The 12,003-nt window shown below is 44.3% G+C and overlaps 2 protein-coding genes across 2 annotated transcripts in view; one reads left to right on the top strand and one right to left on the bottom strand.

The window, feature by feature from the left end:
• The window catches only part of LOC116991066 (leukocyte elastase inhibitor-like), a 157,888-nt gene extending 153,049 nt beyond the window's left edge, over window positions 1–4,839 (bottom strand). The window contains exon 1 of the mRNA XM_033049447.1: window positions 4,583–4,839. The gene's annotated coding sequence lies outside the window, so the exon portion shown is untranslated. The remainder of the gene's footprint in view (window positions 1–4,582) is intronic.
• LOC116991151 (MARVEL domain-containing protein 3-like) overlaps window positions 4,522–12,003 on the top strand; it is a 49,427-nt gene continuing 41,945 nt past the window's right edge. Inside the window, exon 1 of the mRNA XM_033049525.1 lies at window positions 4,522–4,640. The gene's annotated coding sequence lies outside the window, so the exon portion shown is untranslated. The remainder of the gene's footprint in view (window positions 4,641–12,003) is intronic.

Here is a 12,003-nt window from a genome sequence, read left to right as displayed (position 1 = left end):
CACCTTTAAACTTTGCCCCTCTCACCTTAAAGTTATGCCCTCATAATTTGATTTTTTCATCACATTAATCCTTGAAGAGCATTAACACACATCAATCCCTGAGGGCCTGATGAGATCTATCCCAGAATCAAGAGAGGAGATTGGAGATGAGGGCCTTGATGAAGATTGTTCCAGAGGACTGAAGAGTTACCAACATTGTTTGTTTAAGAAGGAAAGTATATATAATTTGTTGTGTTATACGAGAATTTTGCCCAAACAGTCTGTGACACATAGCGCTATGTTTAAAGCCCATAGCGCTGCGGCCAGTAGCGCTACATTTAAACCTTTACGTGCCAAACCGGCAGTGCTGGGTCATAGAGTCATAAAGTCACAGAGTGATAGTGTGGAAACAGGCCCTTTGGCCCAACTTGCTCACACTGGCCAACAAATGTCCCAGCTACAGTAGTCCCACTTGCTTGCGCTTGGTCCATATCCAAACCTATCCTATCCATGTACCTGTCCAACTGTTTCTTAAATGATGGGATAGTCCCAGCCTCAACTACCTCCTCTGGCAGTTTGTTCCATACACTCACAACACTTTGTGTGAAAAAGTTACCTCTCGGATTCCTATTAAATCTTTTACCTATGTTGTCTGGTCCTGGATTCCCTTACTCTGGGCTAGAGACTCTGTGCATCTACCCGATCTATTCCTCTCATGATTTTTTACACCTCTATAAGATCACCTCTCATCCTCTTGCACTCCATGGAACATAGACCCAGCCTACACAACCTCTCCTTATAGCTCACACCGTCTGGTCCTGGCACCATCCTCGTAAATCTTTTCTAACCCTTTCAAGCTTGACAATATCTTTCCTATAACATAGTGCCCAGAAGTGAACACAATATTCTAAATGTGGTTTCACCAACATCTTATACAACTGCTCCATGACCTCCCAACTTCTATACCCAATACTCTGACTGATGAAGGCCAAAGTGCAAAAAGCCTTTTTGACCACCTTATCTACCAGCGACTCGACCTTCAAGGAATCATGCACCTGCACTCCTTGATCCCTCTGCTCTACAACACTACTCAGAGGCCTACCATTTACTGTGTAGGTCCTGCCCTTGTTTGATATCCCAAAATGCAACACCTCACACTTCTCTGCATTAAATTACATCAATCTTTCCTCCGCCCACCTGGCCAATCGATCCAGATCCTGCTGCAATCTTACACAACCATCTTCACTATCTGCAAAACCACTAACTTTCGTATCATCAGCAAACTTTCTAATCTTGCCCTGCATGTTCTTATCCAAATCATTGATGTAGATGACAAACAGTAATGGGCCCAGAACTGAACCTTGAGGCACGCCACTAGTCACAGGTCACCAGTCCGAGAAGCAACCTTCCACCATCACCTTCTGCTTCCTTCCATGGAGCCAATTTGCTATCCATTCAGCTATGTCTCCTTGGATCCCATGCAATCTAATCTTCCAGAGCAGCCTACCATGTTGAACGCCTTACTGAAGTCCATGTACACAACATCTACAGTTCTGCCCTAATCAACCTTTTTGGTCGCGTCTTCAAAAAAACCAAGCAGATTTGTGAGACACTACCACCCACATAGAAAACCATGCTGACTATCCCTAATCAGCCCTTGCCCATCCAAATGCCTGTATAACCTATCCCTCAGAATACTCTCTAGTAACTTCCCACTACAGATGTTAAGCTCACCGGTTTATAGTTCCCAGCATTTTCCCTGCAGCCCTCCTTGAAAAGAGGCAGAACATTTGCCACTCTCCAGTCTTCTGGCACCTCTCCTGTATTTAAGGACGACACATAAGTTTCAACCAGGGTCAATTTCCTCTCTAGTTTCCTGCAATGTCCACAGATATATGTGATCAGGCCCTGGAGATTTTTCTACCTTAATACACGACAGTACCTTCAGTACTTCTTTGATGGTAACACTGACTGATCTCAAGACACTTCCATTGACTGCCCCAAGTTCCTCCGTCCTACTGTCTTTCTCCTCGGTAAATACAGAGGAGAAATACTCATTGAGGACCTTGCCCATCTCCTGTGGCTCCACAAAGAGGTGGGTCCCACTCTCTCTCTAGTTAGCCTTTTCCCACCTTGTGTATTCATAAAATCTTTTAGGATTGGCCTTAATGCTTCCAGCCAGACCCATCTCCTGGGCACTTTTTGCCATTCTGATCTTGTTTTTCAGTTTACTTCTTAGTTCCTGAAACTCATCCAGGATGCACTTGATCCCTGCTGCCTATTCCTGTCCCATGCATCCTTCTTGTTTTTGACCAAAGCCTCAATTTTCGTCATCAGACAAGTTCCCTATGTTTGCCTGCCTTGTTTGTTCACTCTAATACATATCCTGTGCTTTTGTCAGCACACTTTTAAAAACATCAAAAACATTGGCCGATGTTCCTTTCCCCTCACATAACCAGCTCCTGTTAACTTGAGCAAGACCCTTTCTCATACCCTCGAAGTCGGCCTTACCCCAGTTGAGCATTTTAACATGTGGACCCTCTCCGTCCCTATCCATAACCATCTTAAACCTAATTGAACTGTGGTCACTGGTCCCAAAAGGCTCTCCACGCACACTTCATTAACTTACCCTTCCCAATTTCCAAATACTAGATCCAGCATTGCTCTCTCACGTGAGGGGGCCTCTACATACTGCTTAAGAAAACTTTCAAAGCAATGTTTTTACTCTTTTGTTTCCTGCATAATAACTCAGCTCCTGCAGAAACTTCGGCAAATCATCTGTACTTCTTGGCTTCTTAACTTTTACTTCTTTAAATTTGTCACTTAGCGTTTTTAAACTGCTGCTCAAGTCATGCTGCGCGCTCCGCAGGGCTCCATGAATTTCACGAACATCGCGGCGGTCATTATCGGCACGCTGGCGCAGGTGAGGGTGCGGGGCAGTGCGGTGGGAAGGAACATAGAAAATAGGTGCAGGAGTAGGCCATTCGGCCCTTCGAGCCTGCACCGCCATTCATTATGATCATGGATGGTGGCCACGGCGGCCATTACTCCCTCTGGGAGAGGCCGTCTATGGAGACCTGCGATTCCTCCGTCGATCGCGGGGACTCGGGGAATCGTGGCACCTTTTCCTCGCTGGTGAGGCTTCCTCTCGCGGAAGTCACGATCGGCCGTCCCTCCGCTGCTTTTGAAGCTTGCTCTTCTTCTTGCTCTTTGACTTGGACTGTGACCTGCTTTCTTTTTCTCTGTCCTTTGACCGAGCATTGGACTGGTTGACCGTTCTCAGATCACTCTGAGCTTTCTTCTTCATTTTCATCTTTTTCGGCCTGCAGTCGCTCATTCTTCTTCTTCTTGCATGGAGAGTGGTCCCAGTGACCTGAGTTTCTCCATCCCACCTCTGACACCATGTAATATCTGCTGTAAGACCCTAGTGTGACTAGCACAATTTACATTACATCTCCCCCTTCAACTTTATTTACATTACACCTTGTTCCCCATAATAAATGTACCCTTTTCAGTCTTCAAGGGTCCAACTTTGGTCGACTAATTTTTTCCCCCCTCTTCACATACCTCGAGGCTTTTACTATCCTCCTTTATATTCCTGGCTATCTTACCTTCATACCTCATCTTTTCTCCCCGTAGTGCCTTTTTAGTTATCTTCTGTAGCTCTTTAAACATTACCCAATCCTCTGGCTTCCCACTCATCTTTGTTTTGGTTTGTTGTACTTCCTTCTCTTTTATTGTTATACTGTCCCTAACAGAACAAGGGCAGTAGAAACAGGTTGGAAGTGTGAGATGTAATTACTGTAATCCTTAACTAAAGAAGAATGTTGGAAATCTTCAGTAGATTAAGCAACACATGTGGAGAGAAAGGTTGAGCTAATATTCCAGGCAGATGACCTTTCATCCGAAACCCCAATCTTGATAGAAACTGGTAATTTGATGGGCATTCCTGAAAGCTGTTCTGAGATATGGTTGAAGATTAATTAAACCCACGCTTCATCAAACCTGCCTTAATCAAAGTAAAGTCCTCACATTTTATATAAATACATTGGTGAAAAAAATACTGTAAATATTAGCAAAGATATGACTATTAATCAAGATATAAATGTTATTTTTACTATTTCAACAAATAATACACACAATAAATGTGTTTAAAGTTAGATAACCTATTCTGATTAAGATAAAATCATACAAACGTCAATAACATCAAATTGTTAACTTCAAAGGCTTCCTTTTGTGGAAAGCAAATATCAAACATACATCTGATCCCAAGTTAATTAGCTCAGCTTTCCTCCTGCCTTGGTGTGTTAGAAAGGTTCCGACCTGAAACGTAAACGTCCCATGACCTCCCCAAATGCTGCAGACCCGCTGCATTACTCCAGCACTTTGTGTTGTGTGCAAGAACCCTCACCCACATCACCAAACCTCCCCTTCAGCCAGTAATGCTGCAGTCATTCCTCAATGTTTTCCTGACTGAGGGTGTCTTTTCGTTTGTTTTTATTATGATGGGACTCGTAGGAGAAGCTCCTTGGCTCGGACCCAAAGTTCAGGAACCTGATGAACCGGTTGTCTCGCCCGCCCTCTCTCTCTCTCGCTCACTCACCTTGCACTGTTGTTGGTTTCGGTCCTTGACTAAGTCTCCACCGCCGAGTAGAGTTTTGGTAAATATTTCTCTTCTTTTCCTTCTATTGTTTAATTTGGAAATTTCAATGGTGGTTGGTGGGGCGCTGGATTACCAATTCACTCCACGTCCGAAAAGCCCCGACTTTCGTCCCTCCACGCCTGGGTTCCCGCCGGAGCGGAGCGGAGCGCCGGGCCCCCTGTACTCTGATCGACCCTCCTCGCCCTCACCTGAGCGGCGCCCCACACAGTCCAACCGGCCAGCAGCCGCCTCACCGCCAATCCCGCCCGCACAAAGGTTCATTCAGCTTTAACCTGCCTCACCTTATTCGCGATCTTCCTATTGACTGAACTACATTTGGCCGCAAATATCAAAAGTTGGAATTACAATGTATCCTCGGTGTTGTTACAACGTGTCTTAATTATCCACTAATAGTAGCGTTGTTTCGGGCCTTGACCAATGAGCACAGAAGTTGGACGCAGCAATCTGGACACTTATTGTTTCTATAAAGTATAATTTAGAATTTAATGTTTTAAAATGGTATCTTCGCAAAATCATTTAGTTTTGGTATTGAATTTCCTCATATTTCGACTAGTTTTGCAAAAAGAGTTCCATTTGTAAACTGTAATAGTCTCGATGTGAATTATACTGGAGTTAGAAACCAGATTGTGCAGTAAACCAGTTTGCCTATGGTCAACGGTCACCTGTAGAACAATCGTGTCCTATTTCTGGTCCCCTGTCCGTTTATCATTTCTCCTTTTTGAAAATCCACACTATTTCTGCCCTGTCTGCAATTATAACGATCGTGCTTTAAAAAAACATCTTGCCAAATCGTTAAATCTGTATTTCCCATTCTTGAATCACCTGCTGATGGAAACGGCTTCCCTCTACCGTCTCTAAACCAGTCATGATTTTGTACAATTTTATCAAATATTTGAAGCATTATCAAGTCTCTTTTCAACCTTGGTACATATTTCCAGCAACCAATGTCTGAAGAAGGGTTTCGGCCCGAAACATTGCCTATTTCCTTCGCTCCATAGATGCTGCTGCACCCGCTGAGTTTCTCCAGCATTTTTGTGTACAACCAATACAAAGATGCAGGTTGTTGTGAAGTCGAAGAGAGTACTGTTTGTGACATTTTAGTAGCACTCATCCTTTCTATTCTACACTTTCCACAGATTGTTTTTGTATTAAGCATAGTAGTACTGTCTTAGAAAGATATGACACGAACATTTTCAATGTAACTTTTTTTTTAATGAATGATCCTTGAAGGGAATAGTTGAGCTTTAATAATAATAATAATAATAAATTTTATTTATGGGCACCTTTCAAGAGTCTCAAGGACACCTTACAAAGATTTAGCAGGTAGAGGAAAAACATGTAAAGGGAATGAAATAAATAGTAGAGACATGACTAGTACACAAAGTAAAGACAGAATTCAATTCAAAACACAATATGAGGCAATTAATGCACAGATGAAAAGGGAGGGGGACGTGGGGCTAAGGATAGGCAGAGGTGAAGAGATGGGTCTTGAGGTGGGACTGGAAGATGGTGAGGGACACGGAATTGCGGATCAGTTGGGGGAGGGAGTTCCAGAGCCTGGGAGCTGCCCTGGAGAAGGCTCTGTCCCCAAAACTGCGGAGGTTGGACTTGTGGATGGAGAGGAGACCGGCTGATGTGGATCTGAGGGACCGTGAGGGTTGGTAGGGGGAGAGGAGGTCAGTGAGATATGGGGGGGCCAGATGGTGGAGGGCTTTGTAGGTGAAGATCAGGATTTTGTAGGTGATCCGGTGGGAGATGGGAAGCCAGTGAAGTTGTTTGAGGACTGGAGTGATGTGATGCCAGGATTTGGTGTGGGTGATGAGTCGGGCGGCTGCGTTCTGGACCAGTTGGAGTCGGTTGATGTAGGTGGAGCTGATGCCAAGGAGAAGTGAGTTGCAATAGTCCAGTCGGGAGGAGATGAAGGCATGGATGAGTCTTTCAGCAGCGGGAGGTGTGAGAGAGGGTCTGAGTTTGGCGATGTTGCGGAGATGAAAGAAGGAGGTTTTAATGACATGGCGGATGTGAGGCTCAAGGGAGAGGGTGGAATCAAAGATCACGCCAAGGTTGCGGGCCTGGGGAGATGGGGAGACAGTGGTGCCGTCGATGGTGATAGTGGGGTTATTGATTTTGCTGAGTGTGGCTTTGGAGCCTATGAGGAGGAATTCTGTCTTATCGCTGTTGAGTTTGAGGAAGTTATGTTGCATCCAGGTTTTTATAGCTGACAAACAGGAGTACTGCAAATATCCACAAATTCCTTTCATTTAACTTCAGTTAGGATTAATCTTTTAATGCGTTCCGATTAGAGTTGCGGAGTCACGCAATGCAGAGGAAGGCCCTTCGGGCCACTGTGTCTGCAGCATTTACACTTATCCCACAATAATCTCAATTCTCCTGCCAAATTTCCATCAACCCCTGTCCCCATCACATCTTTGTTTTCTTGCCTCTCATCTACTCTATGGGCAATTTACTGTAGCCAACTATGAAATCAAATGTAGGGCTGCAGGTACATCGTTTCTTGAAAGGGGAGTCACAGTTAGATAGGGTGGTCAAGAAGGCTTTCGGCACATTGGTCTTCATCAATCAAAGCATGAAAAAGTTACTTTTATAACTACTAAACCAGGTTCGCTTCTTAATAAACAGACACCACACAAACTGTTTGGTAGACCAGTTCAAAACTTTACTTAACATCGGCCGATGGAAGGGAGCGAGAATTCCAGCTAAGTGACCAATATAGACACTCGACTGTCCTCGGTCCCCTTCTCTGAACAACAGAATTACATCGCATTATATAGTGTTTCTTTGTCACCTTAGCACATTCCACAGACATTAGTCATGGTCAGAGGTACAGGAAAAGGCATCACATCAAAGGCCCTTTGTTTACATGGTACAAGATATACTAAAACCATTGGCCATTTGTTTTTAGGTCATTTTATCTTCAAAGAGATCACCCTAGCTATTTCTTTCTCTGTCACTTCCTCACTTGGGAGACAATGTTATGGTATTTATTATCCCACACACTGCAACCTGAGGCAAGCCTAATTTGACACTAAATATAAGCTATAAGCTAGCCCAGAAACCTATTTTAATTTTTTCTTATTTTTGTAACTTTATTCGGCTTCATCATTCCATCCTTTTATCAAAATTTTGATAACTACAGTCCTTGCCGAGTACATACGAAAGACCATAAGCATCGCATCAGACAAATTACGAGTACAACTAGTAATACAATCAATCCATAGTGGACAATCATTCCCCAAGTCCCTCCAAACATATTAAATGGCCACCAAACTCCACTGGAGCTATAACCATGGAATTCAGCTCCTACCTTCCTTATTTTAGCTACTTCCATTCTGATATGGGCAGCCAAGTTGGTAATGTTGGAGGAAGCATCGGGAATAAAAGTGCAACATTCTCGATCTATTATTGCACATGTCCCTCCCTTTTCTGCAGGATAAAATCTAAGGCCATTCTATTTTGTAATACTACGGTCCTAATAGCTACCATTGCAGCTGTTACCCCTTCTACCTCCTCCTGGGTTGCACTTAAGGAGATGGCAGTGGCATTAGCAAGTGTCTAAAGCGGAGGCCATTTTAATTAGTTCCCGTGACACTATTATACTACCAAAGGACGGAAAGAGTATCATAAAAAATTGCTCAGCCTTTGCTAGGCTTCGCTTGGAAATCCCCGTGTGCTGGTGCAACTGGCTCATGCTTCTCATACGTGGGACCACATATGCAACATAACAACACCCTGTCCAGTGATGGGGTCCTTTTAGTCGTTCCGAAGCTGCCTTGTCAGCCGCCGGCATTCCTGGTAACCATGGGTAGGCCCAGGATCCACATACAAAATATGTGCCATTAACTGGTCGGGGTGGGCCGATAATGGTGGCTGCCTGAGTTGACATACAAGTACTGTTTCCCAAGAATACACCTGTGCCTTGGTGGTGGCAAAAACAGGTAGTATTAACTGGCCTGTGCGGATCTTTTACTATCTGTAGTCGGGGTATATCTGCTGCATTTGTCACGTTCAATTTCCAATCTCGTTTGAAGGGAGGGGTGTACCATCCTTCAAAATCATTGTATTTCGGGCCTCCATAGGTGATGTTTATTGTTTCGTTTTTGGTATTTGTTATCCGTATGATTTTTAGGCATGACGATTTTTTAGCAGAGTTACTAAAGCACCTCATCGCTAGTTTCTCGGTAAGGTTTAATGGAATGGGGACCAGGGGAAATCCTTCCTTACTGCTAGTCGGAACACCAGTGCATACCCAACATTCAGTCCCATGTGCCCGTACGGCAAACTCATGGCTCATAACCAGATAGGTATTAGTCCATGTTACCCTGGCCATGGTTAGGATCGTCAGTAGAGCGAACATCACTCGTGCCATTCTTGTATCCAATCTTTTTGCAGTCGGAGAGATGTATCCAACGTGGATGGTTTTCAACCTTCACTGCTGTTGGTGTAGTCAGCAGCACCTGGTATGGTCCGTTCCAATGGGGGTCGAGTTTCTTGCGGTTCCAATTTCTGATAAGTACGTAGTCCCCTGGTTGGACTATTTCGCACTGGTCAGCATCAGGTAGCGGCCTCTGGGACTCCTTTACCTGTAAATGCAATGCTGACAGAATATGGGTGAGTCGTTGAACATAGGTAATTATTTCATTGTTTAATGCGTGTAAATCTAAGGTTCCTTCATGAGTAATGCTTGCTCCCCAGGGGGTTCGTAGAGGTTTACCGTAGATAATTTCTGCTGGGGATAGCTTTGTAACACTGTGGGGAGTTACCCTCATTTCAAATAATGCTAAGGGTAAGACTTTAATCCATGTCTGTCCCATTTCTCCCATCAGCTTGGTAATTTTGTTTTTTAATGCCCCATTGGCTCTTTCCACCATCCCAGATGCCTGTGGGTGGTGTACACAGTGAAATTGCTGTCGGATATTAAAATGTGCACATATTTCCTTATTAATAGTGGCAATAAAATGGGGACCATTGTCCGAGCTTATGACAGTAGGTAGGCCAAACCTGGGAATAACTTCTCTAAACAACAATGTTACCGTAGTTTCAGCAGTATTATTAGTGGTTGGTAGAGCTTCAATCCACCTGCTAAATAAATCTAAAATAACTAAGCAATATTTATAACACTGAGCCGTTGGCATTTCAATAAAATCAATCTGTATGCATTCAAACGGTCATGATGGCATTGGCGTCACCCCTGAGGGTATTTTATTTGGTTTGCCTGGATTACTTCGTTGGCAAATTTTACATTCAGAGGCCTGCTTCAGTGCATCTTGCCAGATTTTTGGGTGCCACCACGTCTCTTTTGTCATCCTTATTATTCCCTCCTTACCAGCATGGGTAAGTGAGTGAATATATGTTAGTAAAACAGGTAAAAATGCATCAGATACACAAACTTGCCCAAGCGGGGTGAGCCAAAGACCTGTGGTGGAGTCAATGGCACAGCCTTCTTGTTTCCATAGTTGTTTTTGGTTATCAGAGGCGTCCCTCTGTAATGCACATACCTCCCTCATATCTGGCAGGACCGTTCTATTTGCTAGTATCTGTTTACCAGATGTCACCACGCATTTGGATGTACAGGCTGCTTGCTTGGATACACTATCGGCAAATTCATTACCTTTTGCTATAGGGTCCCCTGCACCAGTGTGTGCAGTACATTTAATAATGGCCAGCTGATCTGGTAGCATCAACACCGTAAGCAAATTACGCACAAAAAGAGCATTCTTAATGGGTGTTCCTGCCGAGGTCAGGAATCCTCTGTGTTGCCAGAGAGCGCCAAAGTCATGAGCAACGCCGAAGGCATATCGGGAATCAGTATAGATGTTAATTTGTTGGTCCGTTGCTAATATGCAGGCTCGAGTTAGGGCAAATAATTCTGCCTGTTGCGCTGATAACGGAATCTGAAACCTTCCTTCTTCCAAAATCATTTGTGACCCGTTTACTACTGCATAGCCAGAAGCCCGCTGTCCTGTTTCAGGGATAACCATAGAGGAGCCATCGACAAACCATGACGGTATGTTGCCTTCCAATGGGATATCAGACAATCCTTCCCGTGTTTTTGTTAATAAGTCATTGGCCATCTCACAATTGTGGGGCGGCTCTGTGCAAGGCTCAGGTGGCTCCATCAAAAAGGCAGATGGATTTATTGTAGAACAATGCTGAAAGGTCAAATTTGGATTATTCAACAATGTCAGTTCATAGCGGCCCAGGCGTGCCTGGGTGAGATATTTTGTTTGGCTTGCATTCATTAATGCGGCGACACAATGAGTTGTAAATATGATTACCGGTTGATGTAAAGTTATGTTTGCAGCAGCTGAGATAGCGGCATGTATACCTGGCAAAATCTGGGTGCAAGGGGGGTAGCCGCGTGCTACTGCATCCAGGCGAACTGAGAAGTAAGCTACTGGTCGTTTAACATCCCCATGTTGTTGCGTCAGTACGGCTGATACACAGTCTTGAATTATTGTTACATATAGCTGAAATGATCTGTCATACAGTGGTCTTCCGATGGCTGGGGCGGAGGCTAATGCATCTTTTAAGGCTATAAAGGCCTCAGTCTGTTTTTCATCGAGGGAAAAATGTCGTTCGGCATTTGCAGACGCCAGTGGTGATAGATGCTTCGTATAAAGTACAACATTGGGAATCCACTGACGGCAAAAGTTCACTAACCCCAAGAAGGCTCTCATCTGTTTGGGGGTTTCTGGTTTTGGTATCGAACAATAGGGTCCACTCTTGCTGGAGTAAGTGCTCTTTCAGTGGCACTGATCATAATTCCAAGAAATTTAACCTCCTTCTTGCCCTCTTTAACTTTCCTCTCAGGGATCACATACCCCCAAGCATGTAAGGCTTCTAATAACTTTGCAGTGTCAATAATGTTGCAGGCCTCATCAGAGCTGGCCAGAAGTAAATCATCAACATACTGAATTACAATGGAGCCTTGTGGGAGGGTCAATGTTTTTAACTGGTCTGCTAGTACTTGGGAAAACAGAGTGGGCGAATGTACAAAACCTTGTGGCAGGCGTGTCCATGTATATTGTTGTCCTTCGTATGTAAAGGCGAAAAGGTATTGGCAATCGGGATGCAGTGGGACTGAAAAGAATGCATGTTGTAGGTCAATAACTGTGAAGATTGTCGCAGAGGCGGGAACCTGGCTCAGGATAGTTGCGGGGTTCGGTATGATGGCGTGCATAGGCGTAACGATCTCATTAATTGCACGGAGGTCTTGTACTAGCCTCCACTCTGAGCGTCCAGGCTTGGGTACCGGGAAGATCGGGGTGTTACATGGTGAGTGACACTGCACCAATATACCCTGGTGTAAAAGAGACTGCACCAGCTGTTGTATTCCTGCC

This window comes from Amblyraja radiata, chromosome 2, assembly GCF_010909765.2.
Source record: "Amblyraja radiata isolate CabotCenter1 chromosome 2, sAmbRad1.1.pri, whole genome shotgun sequence".
NCBI classification, from domain to species: domain Eukaryota; kingdom Metazoa; phylum Chordata; class Chondrichthyes; order Rajiformes; family Rajidae; genus Amblyraja; species Amblyraja radiata.
This window is presented reverse-complemented; position numbering and strand designations above follow the sequence as displayed.